At 37.5% G+C, this 18,535-nt stretch overlaps 1 protein-coding gene and 1 pseudogene across 1 annotated transcript in view; one reads left to right on the plus strand and one right to left on the minus strand.

Annotated features, from left to right (window-relative positions):
- The window catches only part of SDK1 (sidekick cell adhesion molecule 1), an 860,282-nt gene that overhangs the window by 383,135 nt on the left and 458,612 nt on the right, over positions 1-18,535 (minus strand). The gene's annotated exons all lie outside the window — the stretch shown is intronic.
- LOC138394583 (ribosome biogenesis protein BRX1 homolog pseudogene) lies at positions 16,169-17,211 on the plus strand (annotated as a pseudogene).

Here is an 18,535-nt window from a genome sequence, read left to right on the forward strand (position 1 = left end):
AGAAATATATTTCTTATTTATTGTAGTGTTTCTTAAATTTTCTAGCTAATCTTAAAAAACATTTTAGTCAATTTGTACTTATCCAGGGGCTTTTGCTATTTTAACTAATTGTGTTAGCACCAGACAGAAATAAATGGCCATGCCAAATTCCTGGTGTGGCCATATGCAGAAGAATGGAAGGAATAGGAGAGTTTATACGCAGCTGAGGTTTAGGCATAAAAACTTTGAGCCAAGAGTTTGTCTGCTAAATCAAAAAATTTACAAAAAGGAAAAAGAAACAAGACAAAATGTGTGGAATCTGTGTTTTTAGGTCTTTAGGTCCTTAAACAGTGAAATTTGCCAAGAGTGTAAAATCCACTCAAACTAGAAAACCTTAAAAAGATGACAGAATGGTGACTAAAAAGTAGATGGGGGCTGGGCGCAGTGGCTCATGCCTGTAATCCTAGCACTTTGGGAGGCCAGAGTGGGAGGATTGCTTGAGCTCAGGAGCTCGAGACCAGCCTGAGCAAGAGCGAGACCCTGTCTCTACTAAAAATAGAAAAATTAGCTGGGCGTGGTGGCACACCTGTAGTCTCAGCTACTCGGCTGAGGCACGAGAATCGCTTGAGTCCAGGATTTTCAGGTTACTATGAGCTATGATGACAACACTGCACTCTAGCCCAGGTGACAGAGTGAGACTTCATCTCAAAAAAAAAAAAAAAAAGAGATGGGACCAGTAAGTTAAAGCCTTTTCAGATGGGGCTGCTCATGATGAGTCCTTCTCTCTCTGAGACAACTCCAGAAGCAGCAGACAAGTCTGAAATCACTTCATTTTATACAGTGATAGAATAAAAGAATAATGAATAGTTCACTCAAAAGTAAATACATATTTCCATGGCTAAGCAAGACACTTTTCCCCAAATTAAAAGAATATCAGAACAGGGCTGCTGCCAACCCAGTGGATGCAGGAGCTTTCAGGTGGAGCCTCACGTGGCCATCAGCGTCCCAACCTACAGCCTCTGGGTTGGAAAGTTGACCCGGGCATTCCTACGCAGTCGTCCTCATCGTGGGCTGAGTTAGGAAAGCCCAAGGCTGGTAATTCATGCTTCCAGACGAGCCAAACGCTCTCTCCATATCTTATTTTCTTCAGAACAAGGCACTCGAGAGTCTTTCTTCCCTTCTGCAGATAAAGGGGCAGTGGGCAGAGCACGCGACCCTCACTCCATGTGGTAGCACCTGCGTAGGAATTATGTCTTTATGGCAGGATCAAGCATAAGGGGCCGCTGCTATGAAAGAGAGAGCTCTCCTTTAAAGCAAACAATAGGGAAATACTAGAAAATTACGAGCAGAGCAAATTGCTTCTTTACATCAATGCTCTCAACCTTTCCAGTCTGTCACCGTATTAGTTTCTCTTTGAAGGAGCATAATTATTACCGAGGGGTTCCACTCCTCTGCTAAACTCTTTTTGATCCCTTAGTGACAAAGTTGTGCCGGCCGAGAAGGGAGCACCTGTGACAGCATGCAGACCCAGGACCACGAGTGCTGATCTCGGTGACAGCCGGTCCGTTCAGTGCACTACTGGAAAGCTAGTGCTCCCCCAACTACAGGGCTGGATCTTCACGCTCAAGCACAAAACTCTGCCAACAATGAAGGTGAAAATAAATCTATCAGAAAAATACAATTTTTTAAACTATTTTTTTCTTTCTGAAGACTACTCCATAGGCATGGCATTTGTGTGTAAACACAATGTCTACTGGGCTCTGTACTTCATCATACAACCCACTAGCACTGTCACAGTGTGTGGTTATGGACAACGTCCTGACAATCAAGTGCAGGGAAATGGTAAAATGTCCAATAGGTAGAAACTAACTTGTAAACAAGGCTAGGTGTTATTTAAAATCGTGGGCCCCTAAACAAAACTTTCAGGAAAGCACATCTCTTCTAGGACAGGGCCACCCTGTCTGCTGGCTGGGCTGGGATCTTGGAGGCCTTGTGTTGTTGACACCTGTGATGGGAATTATTCGAAAGGTGCTGCTCAGCAAATCCTGCTGAAGCATTAGCCACAGTTTGGAAACAGACGTTGCTGTTCTTTTCAGTAGGAGTGAACCTGTTGTTTGGGACTTATCTCCCTAAGGACTGACCTTCTAGCCACGCCCCCTTCACCCCATCACTGACGTTCCTGCAGTCCCTCAAAAGGAGCCCACGCTCCCTTTCAACTCTTTTTCCCTATGGACCTCATGCTCTGCCCTCCTCACAATAATGATGAAAACTAACCTTTTCTGGAAACTTTTCATGGGCCTGGCAAGTTGCTAAAGCACTCTGCCTGCATTGTCTCACCTAGTCCTCACAGCAATCCTATACGTATTTAAATTCCCTCAGAGCCAAGGGTTTGGACCCAGTGACAACTGCATCGGAGACCCTTCTTGGACACTTCTTGGCCCTGTGGCATTATGACACTGAGCAAGCTGCTTGACTGTTGACACTAATCCTTAGGTCCTCATCTGTCAAATGGGGATAATAACTGTATCCATCTCTTAGTGTTGGCAGAATTAAATGAGATAATATATAAAAAAGTGATTAGCACAATATCTAGCATACACTCAAACCTCAAACATGATTAGCCTCTGTTATTAGCCCCATTTTACAGACAGGAAACTGAGGCTATCCGAGGTGAAATAACTTCCCCAAAGAAAGTGAAAAATCAAGAATCTAACCCAGTCCTTCATCTACCGCCTATCTCAAATGTATTCATTCTTCATGTCCCCTGACCCCAGTCTTTGCCACCTACTCTGGCCCCAGGCCCAGTTAGGAAAGAAGCCAGGAAAAGTACTCAGTGTGAACTTTTGTCATGGTGTTACTGGTGCTGCGTTTTGGGCACCTCTCTTTCCCTCTTACTCCCTGCCTCTATCTCTCTGAGTATCTGTTTGTCTCTGTCTTTTCTCTGTCTCCTTGCTTCTGTAAGTCTCACATCTGACTCCCTGGTGGCTAAGACAGTGTCTGTCTTATGTGGCAGTGATGATGGTGAAACTGGTGACAAAATGTAGGAGTGGATGCTATGACCACTTGGGTTTGAGGAAGTCCCGGGCACTGCCATCTACCAGTCCCGGGCACCGCCATGACTACATCGCAATATACCAGATCTCAACAGGGGAGCCCCCATGATACCCTAAGGTGGAGTTAAGTAGTTCCCTTTCCTGTCTTGAGAGAACCCCCCAAATTAGGACTACTTTATTATTGTAAGAGAAGTTATCTCCTCCGCTAGGTAAGAGCCAGCAATTTAGCTAACAAGAGGCAGAACTAAGATCCCTGGGTCCAGTCACTGAAGATTAATGAAAACGGTTTTCTTTGTTCTCAAGAGGTACCAACTCTGGACCTTCCTAGGAAAGGCTTTACCCTTTGTTTTGATTTAGGATGTGTCTAAAATGAGAAGATAAGAAGGAAACTTCAGATTTGCCTGGGTGAAATATAGCTATAAATAATTCAAAAAGGGCCATGCTGAGACAGACTAAGTATACTGAAAACATTATTAACCATGACAGTACACATGTGAGATACAAGCAGTAGGCAAATTTAGGTAATATCACTCAGTTCCTAGACACTCCACACAAAAATAAAAATAGGAAAAAATGGATAAAAACATAAAAAAGGGTAGCAGCTACTTTCCCAATTGTCTCCACTACTGGCCATTGTTAATGACCATGAGGTTCATTTCCATGACAAACATAACACAATAACATAAAATGTCATCGCCTCCATTTATCTTCTCAGAGAACAGCAACATTGTTCATTAAGCTGTGATGTATTTATTCTTGGTCCTTAGCCACATTTTTTAACAGGCATTTTATTATAGGTTTGCCACAACCAGTATTTAACTAGGTACCCTGGCCCAAAATGATTAAAATGAACCAGGCACTAAGTTTTGAACAGAATAAAAGGCCACAGCCAACTCTTTGCCAGAGTTACATAAAGGTAATGACCTCTGTGATTCCCTGAAAGACAACAACCTTTGCTGGGTGGAGAAGGCAGAGAAAGAACATCATAGAGTTGTGGAACCCAACTCTTAGCCACCTATTTGGGCTACATGAACCTTCTCTTGGTTGGCAGAATAATGGTCCCCAAAGACATCCATGTCCTAACCCCTGGAACCTATAAACATGCTATCTCAACGGCAAAGGGACTTTGTAGATATGATTAAGATCTTAAGATGGGGAAATCATCTTGGATTATCTGGGTGGGTCCATGTAATCACAAGGGTCCTAAAAGTGAAAAAGGAGTCACAGAACCAGAGCCAGAGACAGATCTGAAGATGTTCTGCTGCTGGCTTTGAAGGTGAAGGAAGGACCCACAGCAGGGCACTCGGTGGGCTTTAGAAGCAAGAAACGAAAAGGTAATGAATTCTTCCCTACAACCTTCAGAGGAACTTAGTCCTGCCGACACCTTGATTTTAGTTCAACAAAACCTATTCCAAATTTCCAACCTCCAGAACTGTAAGATTACAAATTTGGGTTGTGTTGTTTTAAGTCACTAAGTTTATGGCAATTTGTTACAGTAGCAATTGAATCCTAAATACACTCCCTGAAAAATTTTAGTTCTCTCTGTTTCAGTTTCTTCATCTCTGAAATGAGAGGAACCTATCTGGCTCATAGCGTTGTCATGTGTATTAAAACAAAATAAGCTTAAAGTATGTACATGAGAGGAGCATAGAGCCTGGCCCTGTGAAATATTCAACAACATGCTTCTCGTTATCACACAGACACATTCAAATTTATGGCAAGACTGACTCAGAGCTTCCTCTGATAGAATGTTGGCATCCATTCATTTATTTATGATGAGAATAAAAGGGAAGATTTCCAATTATAAGCACTTGTAATCTTTCCTTGTCTTTCACTTTAGGGCCTTATCATGCAGTTTGTGGTAGGAGCAGAGAAGCAGAGATGGAGAGCCTTGAAAATTCATGCTGAGGAGAGAAACATGGAAATGAGAATAGCTCATGAAAGGAAGGGAGAGGGGAGGAGAAGCCAGGCTAGCTGCAAAGAGGTGATTGGGGATTTAAAGAGATGTTTTGTGGTTTGTCATTAATTTGTAATTCTCTGAAAGACTGGTAGTGATCTGAATTGCTTCGACAATATTTCTTTTTTGGATAGACTGGATGATTTTTTTTTTTTTCTCCTTTGCCACCAAGCAGAGACTAGCACAAGATGCACTTCATTCATTTGTTCTTTCATTGATTTACTCATCTGACCAACAATTATCAAGCACTTACTCAGGAATTTACTGATAGATAACAGAGTTTCAAGGGGATGATCAGTCTATAGTCCACAGTACCCATAGAGAGGAACTGCTATCACAGTGGTTCAAAGTGCTGTCTTCAATCCCTAAAGCCCAGGGTATGGTCTCTAAATGCCATCTCCCACAAAAAGGAATCAGTGATTTTTGTAGAAATGGTTAATTATGGGTCTAGGGCAGGGGATGTACAAGATGAGCCTGGAACATCTCAAATTACATAGTGAGAAAGCAAAGACTAGGTTATGTCAAAAGGACTCAGGAATCAATCTAAAGAGACTCTACACAAAAAGGGGAAAATGTGAGCATCGGTATGAAGGCATACAAATCAGAAGGGAAGAGTAAAACTGTATTTGCAGATGACATAGTCTACATAGAAAATACCAAGAAATCTACAAAGCAACAATGGTAACAACAACAATTCACATAACTAATAAGTAAGTTCAGCAAAGGTTTCAGGATACAAGCTAACTATACGACAATCTGTATTTCTTATTTCCAGTAGCTTAAAACAGCAAAAATTTATTTTTAATTGACAAATAAAAATTGTATACATTTATGGTGTGCAACATGATGTTTTGAAATATATTAGGTAATTAAATATGAAATGTCTGATTTTGAATCAAAAATGTAGTTTACTACATCTCAAACAAGAAGCAGTACAATTAATCAAAGTATGCACCTAAACTATTGACACAGTGTTGCCATCTTAACAGTAGCTTGCTTACACCAGGAGCAAAGAAGCCTGGAGAGCAAGTGGCAATGCAATCATGAAAGGCATTTTCCACAGCTCGTTGAGAATTTAATATTTTTCCTTGCAAGAAGTGGTCCAAAGCCTGGAAGAAGTGGTAGTCAGTTGGTGCAAGGTCTGGTGAATAAGGTGGATAACAGAGAGTCTGCAAGTCCAGCTTCTATAGTTTGAGCAGCATTGTTTGTGTGATATGTGGTCAAGTGTTGTCTTGCAAGAGGATTGGCCTATCTCTATTAACCAGTCTTGGCTGTTTAATCACAAGCATCCTCATTATTTGGTCCAACTGGGTGCAGTAGACATCCGCTGTAATCGATTAACTAAGTTTCATGAAGCTGTAATGGATAATACCAGGGCTGAACCACCAGACACAGACCATTAGCTTTTTTTGGTGAATATTTGGTTTTGGACTGTGTTTCAGCACTTCATCCTTATCCAACCATTGTGCCAAGCACCTGGGATTGTCAAAAAGAATCCATTTTTCATCACATGTAATAATACGGTGTAGAAGTGGTTCACCTTTATGTCATAACAGCAAAGACAGACAAGCTTCCAGAGGATTTCTCTTCTGACACTCATTTAACTGATGCGGTACCCATCTATCCAGCTTCTTTACCCTACCCATTTTGTTTCAAATGGTCCAATATTGTTGGAACAATAGCATCAAACCTTGCTGCTAATTCATGCATAGGTTGAGATGGATTCATTTCCACTACACTTTTCAGCTAATCATTATCCACCTTGGTCTCAGGTTGCCCATGTGGCTCATTTTCAAGATTAAAAGCACCAGAAAAGAACTTCCCAACCATCGATATACTGTGTGTTTATTAGTCACATCCTTCCCAAACACTTTGTCGATATTTTGAGCTCTGATGCATTGGTTCCACCATGGAACTCATATTTGAAAATAACGTCAATTTTTGACTTACCCATGGTTTCACAAAAACTGCTCTACAAAAAATTTTGAAAGATAGTCACAGGCCAAAACGTGCTTTTGAAGACTGAGGACATGCTTTCACAATAAAAATAAAACAAGCAGTGTCAAAGTGAAATGTCAGAGAGATTAGCTGTCAAACTTAGTACTTAAGGAAATTAGACATTTCATATTTAATAACCTATTATATATATATACACACACACACAGTGAAATGGTTAAATCAAGCTAATTAACATACGCAATATCTCACATACTTTCTTGTGGTGTGAACACTTACAATCTATTCTTTTAGTAATTTTCAAGTATACAATATAGTTACTAACTATAGTCACCATGACAGATAATACATTTCTTAAACTTACTCCTTCTAACTAAAATTTTGCACCTTTTCACCAACATTTCTCCAATCTCTCCACCTCCAATTGTATTTCTATGTAATATCAATGAACGCATGTAAAACAAAATTTAAAATATCATTTACACACTCAACAGAAATACTTGGGTGAAAATCCAGTAAATATGTTCAGGACTTGTATGTGGAAAACTACAAAAATACTAAAGAAAGAAATCAATGTTCTAATAAACGGAGAGACACACCAAGTTCATGGATTGGAAAACTCAATAAAGGGAGGATATTAGCTTTATTCCAAACAGGTCTATAATATGTTTAATGTGATTCCTATAAAAATCTCAGCAAGATTTTTTATAGATATATGAAAAAGTATTCTAAAATTAATATCTAAAGGTAAAGGAATTAGAATAGCTAAAACAAGTTTGAAAAAAAGCATAAAGTGGGAGAAATAAGTCTACCAGATGTTCAGACTTACTATGTAGCTACACTAATAAAGACAGTGTTATATTGGCAAAGGAATAGACAGATAGGTCAATAGGACAAAGTAGAGAACTCAGAAATAGATCCCAAACAGTAGAGCCAACTGACTTTTTACAAAGGTGCAAAAGCAAGTCAGTGGAGGAAGGAGAGCCTTTTCAACAAACAGTACTCAAAGCAATTGGAGAGTCATAGGGAAAAAGAAATTAACCTCAGCCTAACCCCTATATACCTTATATAAAAATTAACTCATAATAGACCATAGATATATATGTAAAATGTAAAACTGCAAGATTTTTAGAAGTAAATATGGGAGAAAATCTTTGGGACCTACAGCTTGGTACAGAGTTCTTAGACATGAAACCAAAAGCACAATTTATAAATAAAAACAATTGGTAGATTGGACTTCACAAAATTAAACATTTTTATTCTGTACGAGACCCAATTCAGAGGCAAAGACAAGTTACAGACTGGAAGTAAATATGTGCAAAACACAAATCTGATAAAGGATACATATCTAGAATATATAAAGAACTCTTAAAAGTCAACAATTAAAAAATACATAATGAGTGCGATGCTCACTGTCTAGGGGATGGACACGCCTGAAGCTCTGATTCGGGGGGGAAGGGGAGGGCAAGGGCAATATACATAACCTAAACTTTTGTACCCCCATGATATGCTAAAATAAAAAAAAAAAAAAGAAAATGGACAAAGAACAAGAAGAAGGATTTCACCACAGAGAATATGTGGATGGCAAATAAGCACACAAAAAGATGTTCAACATTATGAGCCATTAGGGAAATGCAAATTAAGACCCCAGTAAGTATTCACTTCACACTTATTAAAACAGCTAGAATAAAAAATAGTAATGCAGAGAAACTGAATCTCTCCTACATTGCTGGAAAAAATGTAAATGGTACATCCACTATGGAAAAAAAATTGTTAGTTTTTTTAAAAGCTAAACATACAGTTATCATTCTACATTCTACCCGGCAATTGTACTCCTGGACATTTATCTCAGGGAAATAAAAATTCACATCTACACAAAAACCTGTACAGAAATGTTCATAGCAGCTTTATTTGTAATAATCAAAACCTGGGGGAAAAAATGTTCCTCAATAGGTGAAGAGTTAAACTGTGCTACCCCTACACTGCAGAAAACTGTACAGCAATAAAAAGGAACAAACGAATTGATACATGCAACTTGGGTGGATCTCAAGGGTATTAGGTTGAGTGAAAAACAACCAAACTCAAAAGGTCACATAATGTATGATTCCACTTGCATAACATTCTCAAAATGATAAAACTGTAGAGATGAAAAACAGATTAGTGGTTGCTAGGTTGGGATGCTGCAGGGGAGGGAGGCAGGCACACCAGGCTAGCACAAGGGAGATATTTGTGGTGATAGGACAGTTCTGTGTCTTGATTGTAGCAGTGGCTATACAAATAGAACAACACACACACACACACACACACACACACACACACACGGTATCAGTGTCAATCTCCCGGGATTTTTTTTTTTTTTTGGACACAGAGTCTTGCTCTGTTGCCCAGGCTAGAGTGCTATGGCATCAGCCGAGCTCACAGCAACCTCAAACTCCTGAGCTCAAGCAGTCCTTCTGCCTCAGCCTCCTGAGTAGCTGGGACTACAGGCATGCACCACCATGCCCGGCTAATTTTTTCTATATATTTGTAGTTGTCCAGATAATTTCTTTCTATTTTTAGTAGAGATGGGGTCTTGGTCTTGCTCAGGCTGGTCTCAAACGCCTGACCTCAAGCTATCCTCCTGCCTTGGCCTCCCAGAGTGCTAGGATTACAGGCATGAGCCACCATGCCCAGCCAATCTCCTGCTTTTGATATGATACCATACGTAAAATATAACCATTGGGTGAAAGGTACATTGGAACTCTCTGAACAACTTTTATAACTATCTGTGAATGTATAATTATTTTGTATTTTTTTTATATTTTTTTTTATTTTTTTTATTTTTATATTTTATTTTTTTTTATTTTTTTAAGAGTCTAACAGTATATCTTGTTAGATACAGTTATAATTATTTTGAAATAAAAAACTAAAAGAAAAGAAAAACTCTGCTAGAGAAAATAAAAAGAAGGAACACCCACAACTCATTCTATGAGGAGAGAATAACTTAAAAATTAGAACCAACAAGCTGTTTTATCCTCCTAGGACTCACCAGCTGGTTAACAGAGAGTTCTGATTGGCATCTTCAGGGTAGACAAATGTTGTAGTTTGAGAATTGAATAACAAAACAAGGTGAACCACAGTAAGATCGAGATTGGAGGATCCAGAGAGCTCCAAGTGCAAAAGCCCTGAAATGGGACAGGTTTGATGTGTTACAGGATGTCAAAGGAGACCTAGGAGGGAAGAGTAGAGAGAACCAAAGAGATGGAGAAGATAGGAGCTTGGAGCAGCCATGTCATCTGGAACCTGCCAGACCTTGCTCAGGAGTCCTTATCAATGAGAAGCATCAGTAACCTATCACACCCAGCCCCACCTTCCTGCTCTGGTCAAGCTTGATGGTCCTTAGGGCTAAGGAGGGGGGATGTAGAGAGAGCACATTGGCAATCTACAATTTAAATAAATAAATTATATAAATGTAGCCATAAGAACTCAAAATGCATAGTTGAGGCCAGTTAATGAATTTTTTAAAAAAGAATTAAACATTCAGTAGGCTCTAAAGAGTCATGAAACAAGAATTTATGCTTTTAATTACAACCTTGCAGTGACATTGAAAAGAGAATAAATTATATGTACTATGCTTCAAAGAAAAGTGGAGACATATTAGAAAAGTTTTCATTAAAGCTACCACAAGGAGGGGAAAAAAGGTTATGTTGATAAAATATTACTTTCAGCTATTTAAAAAAAATAGTTACATGAAATAGCTAATTACATAAATCTCATAAATGAAATAATAATGTATCTTATTTTATCATCTGTATCTATGTCTTCCTTTGTTCAAAAACCATCAGCTTAGTCTTTCTAGTTTAACTGTGCTTTGGAATGTATTATGAAAATACGAGAAATTTGCTAAAAAGTACCTTTCATTGGGCAAATATCTGAGTTTGGGCTATTTCTTTTAGGGTGGAAGGGGAAAAGGGGTCATTATAAAAAGAAAGATAAAGGGAGTCACCTCAACCAAAGCCAAGAATTGTGACAAGTCTGCTAGGCCAAGAACAAACTGGAACAGCTTAGTGGTATACCTAGGCTTCCAACACACCACAGGTCAATAAGGCATCTCAAAAGGTACAGAGGACTTTTCTCTTTTGATTCAGGGATAAGGTGTGTGTATATGTAGGAGTGATTCTGATAAAAACCCCTAAATATCGTCTTAGTTTATGAATCATTTGGTATGTGATGGCAAAGAAAATAGTACTTAGCTTTAAAAAAAAAAAAAAAGATAGTACTAGTGTAGCTGAGAGCACATCAATATGGCTAGAAATTTTCACAGATGAATAATGGGAATAAAGATACATATATGTCAATACTCAAGTACCACACTGGCTAAGAACTGCTAGAACAAAGAATTTTTAAAAATATAAGAAAATGGAATTACTATTAAGACATTTCCTTATCAGATTAGACAGGCTAAAAGCTTTCTAATACAGCATGCCAGGATATAGAGGAGAAAGCCTGCCACATTGAAGCCTGTGCAATGGAAAGTTAGGAAATCACGCCCCTACTGTAATCTAACCAATACAAAAATCTTGTTTTTATCAAACATACTTGAAGGTTATAATAAATCTCATATAGTAACCTAAATGGGTTACATAGTTCTGGGAAAGGTATATTGTTCCATTTCATGATGATAAGAAATCAAAACTTCACCTAAAAGAGGAAGAAAGAAACATGTAGAATAAATCAGAAAAAAAACATGAACCAAGTCATATTATAGTAATTTAGTCAGTAAATTTAGAAGTACATACCCGAAGCACATAGTTCCAAGTAAAGAACATGTAAACTCAAGCAAGGGTAGAGAGAAGTTATGGGCCCACCTCTTTCAATTTTAGAATAAAGAGTATCTAACATATTCATGTGCCTTTAGCATGGAGAAGGCAGAAGGAGTCTCAAGTGAATAACTGGAAAATTAGAGAGGCATACCACACTTTTAGATAGGAGAATTACTGGATCATAAATATATCATTTCTTCCGAGGTTTAGTTGCAACATTTAACAAAATTCTGAAGTACATACCAATTGAACTTTCTGAAAATGGAAAATAAATATTTTGATGTTTATAAGAAGAATCAAAAAAGTAATAAAAGCCCCAAAATAGTTTTTAGAAGGTGGATAAACATGAGGGACTTACCCTACTGGTTATCAAATGACATTAAATCCATACTATTATAAATAATGATTGAATAATAAATAACTGGAGGAGAAGAGACAAATTTTCCTTATAGAAAAATTGGAATTAGCAAATGTGGAAGAATGAGGGAAACAGAAAAATGATCAGAATTCCACAGAAATAGTTAGTAGGCAAGATCCACTGATGAATGCTGAAATTAGTAGGCAAAACTTACAGAATATTTGCATAGCCTCAAAGTATCTACCCAAGATGTTAATTTTTGGGTTGTTTTAATATATGTCCACAAATTCTTTGCTACTCCTCCCTCTAGTGAGTGGAGCTTAACTATTCTCCCCCTGCATGTGGGCTGGGCTAAATGACTCACTTCTCATAGAACAGAGAGAGACAACACTAATTTTACAGTGGAGAAAGCTGGCTGACACACCTTAACCAAATGATCATACTAACACCACCAGTAATAAGCCATGTTGATGTCATATGTCCCTGATATGATGAGAGGTCCACCCCTGGGAGATTGTTCCCCCAAATCCATAACCCTAGCCTAATCACGAAAAAACATCAGACAAGCCCAAATTGAGGGATATTTTTAAAAATAACTGAGCAGTGCTCTTCAGGAGTGTCAAGGTCACAAGACAAGGGAAGACCAAGAAACTGTCAGATTGGAGGTGTCTAAGGAGACATGACTAAATGCAATGCGGCATCATGGAATGAATCCTGGAACAGTAAAACGGCATTAAGAGAAAATCTGGGAAAATCAGAATAAAGTCTCTTGTTTAGGTGATAGTGTTGTACCAATGCAAACTTCTTAGTTTTGATAAATGTACTATGATTGCCCAAGATGGTAACATTAAGGAAATTTGGGTGGAGGAAATGTCAGAACTCTCTTGCAACTCTTTTATAAACCTAAAATTATTTCAACATAAAAAGAGATTTAAAATGATATTAAACAAAATCAACAACAAAAAATTGACATCTATATAGAAGAGAGAGACCCTATACAGACCATCATAGATATGTGTGACTAATACATAGTAAAGAAAGAACTATAAATCAATAGGACAGGAATAGATATTTCAAAAACAGAGGAAATATTAGCTAGTCATTTAAAAAAATTAGATCCTTACCTCATGTCATACAGCAATATAAAATTCCGAGGGAATTTGCCAATGGAAAAGAATTTATGAAAAAAGACTATAATTTAGGCATACTAAGTAATCATGGGCTATTACAAAACCATTTAAAAGAATGAATTAGAGCTATATAAATGGGGGTCAGTGATTTTTGTAGGTATTGTTGAGTATGAAAAGACACAGTAAAGCACATAAAATATGTCCCAATTTTTTAAAACACTGGCAATAAAAACTGTGTGTGTGTGTGCGTGCCCATGTCTATAGGGGACTACATGACTATACAAAAAAATAAGAAAAGATACCTATTAGTTTGTTTATATATATCAGAGGGAAAGAGAGAAAAGGAGGCAACAAGAAAAGGTAAAAACTACGAACTTTTAAAAAAGATGCATCTGATCACATTTATGCATATTTAAGATTATAACATGTGTGAATATATGTTATAGAAATTAAATAGTAAGCATTAAACACTATAACACCAAAATAAAATTTAGGTAAGTATATATCTAATCACTAAATGTGAACTTATTTTCTAAATGTAAAAACTATGTAATAAATAATGAAGACATTAATAAACTTGACTCCATAACATTTATAACTTCAATGTACTTGAAAAACAAGAACACCAAAAAACAAACTAGCAAAAATGTGTAAAATGAACAGAAAACTCATTTAAAAATTAAAAATGAATGTTACCGATTTGAAAAATGCTCAGTATTAATAAAAAAAAATAATGAAAACCATTTTTGTCATCAAACCCACATGTGCACAAAGTTTGTTAACCTACACAAACTCAAATTTCCCTTTCATTTTATAGAAGTGTTTTCTATCACTTTAATCATTTTTTCTTCCTTTTAAGCAAACCAAGAGAGCCAAAAAAAGAGAAAGACTTTACAAAATTGTTGAACTCCACAGCAGGGTGTTTGAGCTAAAAAAAAAAAAAAAAAAAGTCTATGATTTTTTAAAGCCAAAGGTTATGAATCTATTTCTTAGTAGTCTTGTGATGTCTGTGTGTGCATCTGATCATGAATCATTACCTTCCCAGAAACACTTTTTATGAGAGCTAAAGTTTAGATTTATTGCCCTCACTGATATTATTCTGAGTATAATCAGTCAATTTCACAAATTTTACTACTGGACTCAAGGAAGAATACAAATGGGTACAAACCCATTCCTGTGACTTTATTATATAACTATATAATATGGGGGAAACGCCAAATACTTTCTAGAGATGATACTTTAGAAAGGGCACATTTTAAGTTAAGTCTCAGTTCTCAATCTACTGTGATGGGTTATAATACATCAGTGTCACTTTTCAATTTAATGTAATTTAACTTTTCATGATAAGTAAGAGAAGGATGAGAACACCAGCTGGAAGACATACATTTAACAACCAGATACAGTGAGAAATACAAGAAAAATTTCCATGAGTGCAGCCAATCCTCCCTGCTTCGTTCTTTAAAGTTATCAAGACTACTCTCAGGTCCCATTTCTGAAGGAGTTCAGGATACTTTATATTTGTTTCTGGACCTTTGTTTCCCCTTATATAATAAAGTCACAAAATAATTTATAAGGCTTGAGTCAGGCCCCTTCCAGCAACACTATAGGAGGTGTCAGGGTCTACTGAAGGCTGAGCCTCATTTGGCCTGGCATGCCTGGTGACATTAATTTACATGACATCCTATCCAACAAACCTATCAAGGAAAAAAAATCACAGCCACAGAACATTTTCCCAACCAAGTATAATGAAGGATGTAGATATTTGAGTCCCCACTAATAAATGTCATCTACTATGCCAGGATGTTTTGATGCAGTTAAAAGATTTTGTAGCTACTTAGTTGTGGCACTAACCTTGGACGAGCTACTTGACCTCCCTAAGGCTCTGTCACTTCATCTGAGAAAAGGAATAATGATGCTCACAGGACTGCTGTAAGAAGTAAAGGAGGTAACACTTGCAAAGTTTCTAGCTGAGTGCCTGACATAGAGTTTGCACTTAATATTGTAAGAGCAACAATAACAATAGCTATCATTTTTTTTTTTTACAATAACTCCATTAATCTTTTCCTAAAGGCCAAGTTTAGTGTCCAAGAATTCATGTAGAGCAAGAGACAGAGGATCTAAAACAGACAGACGTCTTTAGAGCCAATCAAATAGAGGAGAGAGGATGATGTCCAACCTCTGAAATGCAGAACGTGGATGCATCCTGTCTCAGCACGTTCTCTGTTTCTGAAACATGATAATTTATAAGGAATGCAATTTATTTCTTACAGTTCTGGAGTCTGGGAAGTCCAAGGTTGAGGGGGCACATCTGGTGAAAGCCTTCTTGCTGGTGGAGGCTCTGTAGAGTCCCGAGGGGCCACAGGGCATCACGTGGCGAGGGAGCTGAGAGTACTAGCTCAGGTATCTCTTCATCCTCTTCTTACAAAGCCACCAGTTCCCATCCCACGTTAGCCCATTAATCCACTCAGGAGGACAAAGTTCTCATAAACCAATCACTTCTTAAAGGCCCCACCTTTTAATACTGCCACATTGGGGATTAAGTTTCAGTGTGAGTTTCAGGAGAGACAAACTTTCAAACTATACCATGTCCCAAAGCTATTCCCTTGCTACATATAACTTCATTTTCTTCTATTTTTAAAATTACTATAAAATAAATATGAAGTAGAAGCTAACATGGGAAAGTTAAACATCAAATTCAGGTCAATCTCTATGTCTTGAGAGATGGGAAAGGTAAAAAGGGGCCTTCAACCACACTGGTAATGTTTTATGCTTTCAAGCGGCACCGCTGGGTATACAGTCATTCTTACATTCTCCTTTCTACTTGTTTTGTGTATCTGAAATATTTCATAACACACTTTTGAAGGTGGTAAAATCATAAAATGTAAAATGAATCCAAGGAGCATATTAGAGAAATTTTATAAAGATAACATTTCATGGCAGCAACTAAGAGGAAGCGGATTGGAGGCAAAAAAGCCAAAAAGAAGCAAAAAACAATGCCTGGTTACGAGGTAAGCAGCTCAGAAGAGGTGGAGGAAGAAGAGAGAGACTGAGACTGTATTCCAGGCCCTATTTGCAAGGGCAAGTGGAAAAATAAGGAACAGATTTTCACCTTTTGTTCCACAGAAATAAATTTCACAATAAGACATTTAATGCAGGATTTGAGAATGCTGATGCCTTATTCTAAAGCAGATACTAAAATGCATCATAAAAGATAAATTATTTGTGATTATTTGTGAGGTCTATAAAATGAAAAACTGTAATAAATGCATCTATTTTGAAGCTAAGAAAAAACAGGATCTCTATGTGTGGATTTCAAATTTACCTTATGGAGCATCTGCTAAATTTCTTGCTCAAAATGCTCATACCCCAGCTAAACACGAGATGATTGCAAACTGTTTGAAAGGTTCTGGGCCCTTTGTCCTTTGACCTTGCTTTTGATAATTGCATATGCCTTGTCAAAAGAGCTGTTAGTTCAGATTGTTAGTACACCATAGTATCATCCCCAAAGCCAAGCATGTGTGGGACCATGTGCTTACTTTCACTATTTTGGATAATAGAACATAGTTTTGGAACTTTCAAGTAAATAGAAGATGCTGCTCTTGTAGAAACAAAATTTTGCTTTGTATTAAATCTTATAAAGATTTTCCAGGGAAGTTTTGGAGGACAAACTTTATATGAAAATCCTCACTACCAGTCACCAAACACCCCTTGGCGTGTCATAAAATCCATCACAGCTGCGAAATACAAAGAGAAACAGCAAGTGAAAGATGTGCAGAAACTCAGATAGCAAGAGCCAAAGACTCTTCTTCCACATGACCCCATTGCAGATGCTTCTGTTATACCAGCTAAGGAGAAACCGACAGAAATATGGCCGGTAAAACCAGAGCCAAAAGTCGACTTGAAAGCAAGAAAGAAAAGGATTTACAAAAGGCAAAGAAAAAGGAAACAGAGGATGGACAGTGGGAAAGCAAAATGAATCAATGGATAACTAATTCATTTTTCAGTTACTTTATATCTATTTTGTATTCAGTATGTAAATACTTTTATTATCTGGTACTATCTTATGTATAATTAGTGTAACATTCAAAGGAAAGAAAAATTAGCATAGTATCTTAAAATCAATGATTACCTTTTTCTAAATAAAATATCACTGGAATGCAAAAAAAAAAATAAGAAAGAAAGAAAGAAAACATGTTTCTTAAAAATAAAACAAATCCAGCATGTGCTAAGTCTAAGGACTCCATTCTCATATATGGGGGTTGGGGTGCCCTCAGGGCAAGAGGGCTTCAGGATGTTCATACTCCCCAGGGAGCAGGGCAGGAAGCACCTGCCCTGACATGAAGAGGTCCTAATGAGGTTTAGGTAGATCCAGCTACATTTTCCAGGGTGACTTCAATTGTGCAAAAATGCTGCTCCTTGCCCCCACTTAAGCCCACTCCCTTTCTGTGATCCTAGAATAACCAGACGGCACAGCCATTGAAGAATCCAGTATTCTGAATGCTGACACCTCATTTATGCTTTAAACCTTGCTTCCAACAGCTCAGTAAGTGGCAGAGGAGTGGAAGGTTTAAAAAGATACAGTTTATAGCTTTCCAAATCTAAAGAAAAAACAAGATTGCTTAGTTGCTGACAATAGCTATAGAATCAACACAAGAAGGATGCAAAAGCTGTAAAGGGCAGAGGCTCAAGGGTCTACTTAAAAGTCTGCACTAAGAAAGAAACCTGAAGACTATCTAAGGCACAAGGAAGCCTTTCATAAGCTGAAAGCAACCACCATTGTGCACTGAAATATTCAGTATTCGTCACGTCAGTTTCTGGGCAGGCCTTTTCTTTATAGGGCATAAAGACCTTCAAATACATAGCTTTTCTGTCTGTGAGGAATACATCTTATGTTCAGCTGATTACTCTATTAATAATGATCATGTCTTTTCAAAGAGGAAAAGAAGATTTAAAACAAGTTAAATGAATCATTTACAGGATCTTTTAATATTGGAGGGTTGCCCTCAAATTTAGAAATGTGTTATTTGTCTTTTGTAGAAACAGACCAAAATATTTAATTTATAACCCTTACGTGAAAATATAACTTTTTAAAGGGACAATTGGGCTGATATCTTTCATAACAGCACATCATTCTTCTTAATGGTACGAATTTTGCCATCACCCCATTTGAAGGATTCTGGAATCCTTTGACCCTTTTTTCCATTATCTCCCACACAGTTCTCAGTATTATTGTGAAATGAATCCTTTCCTTCCCTTTATATGAAAGGTTTGAGTTATAATATCACAATGTTAGTATTTCA

The sequence above is a fragment of the Eulemur rufifrons genome, chromosome 14 (genome assembly GCF_041146395.1).
Source record: "Eulemur rufifrons isolate Redbay chromosome 14, OSU_ERuf_1, whole genome shotgun sequence".
In the NCBI taxonomy this organism is placed as follows: domain Eukaryota; kingdom Metazoa; phylum Chordata; class Mammalia; order Primates; family Lemuridae; genus Eulemur; species Eulemur rufifrons.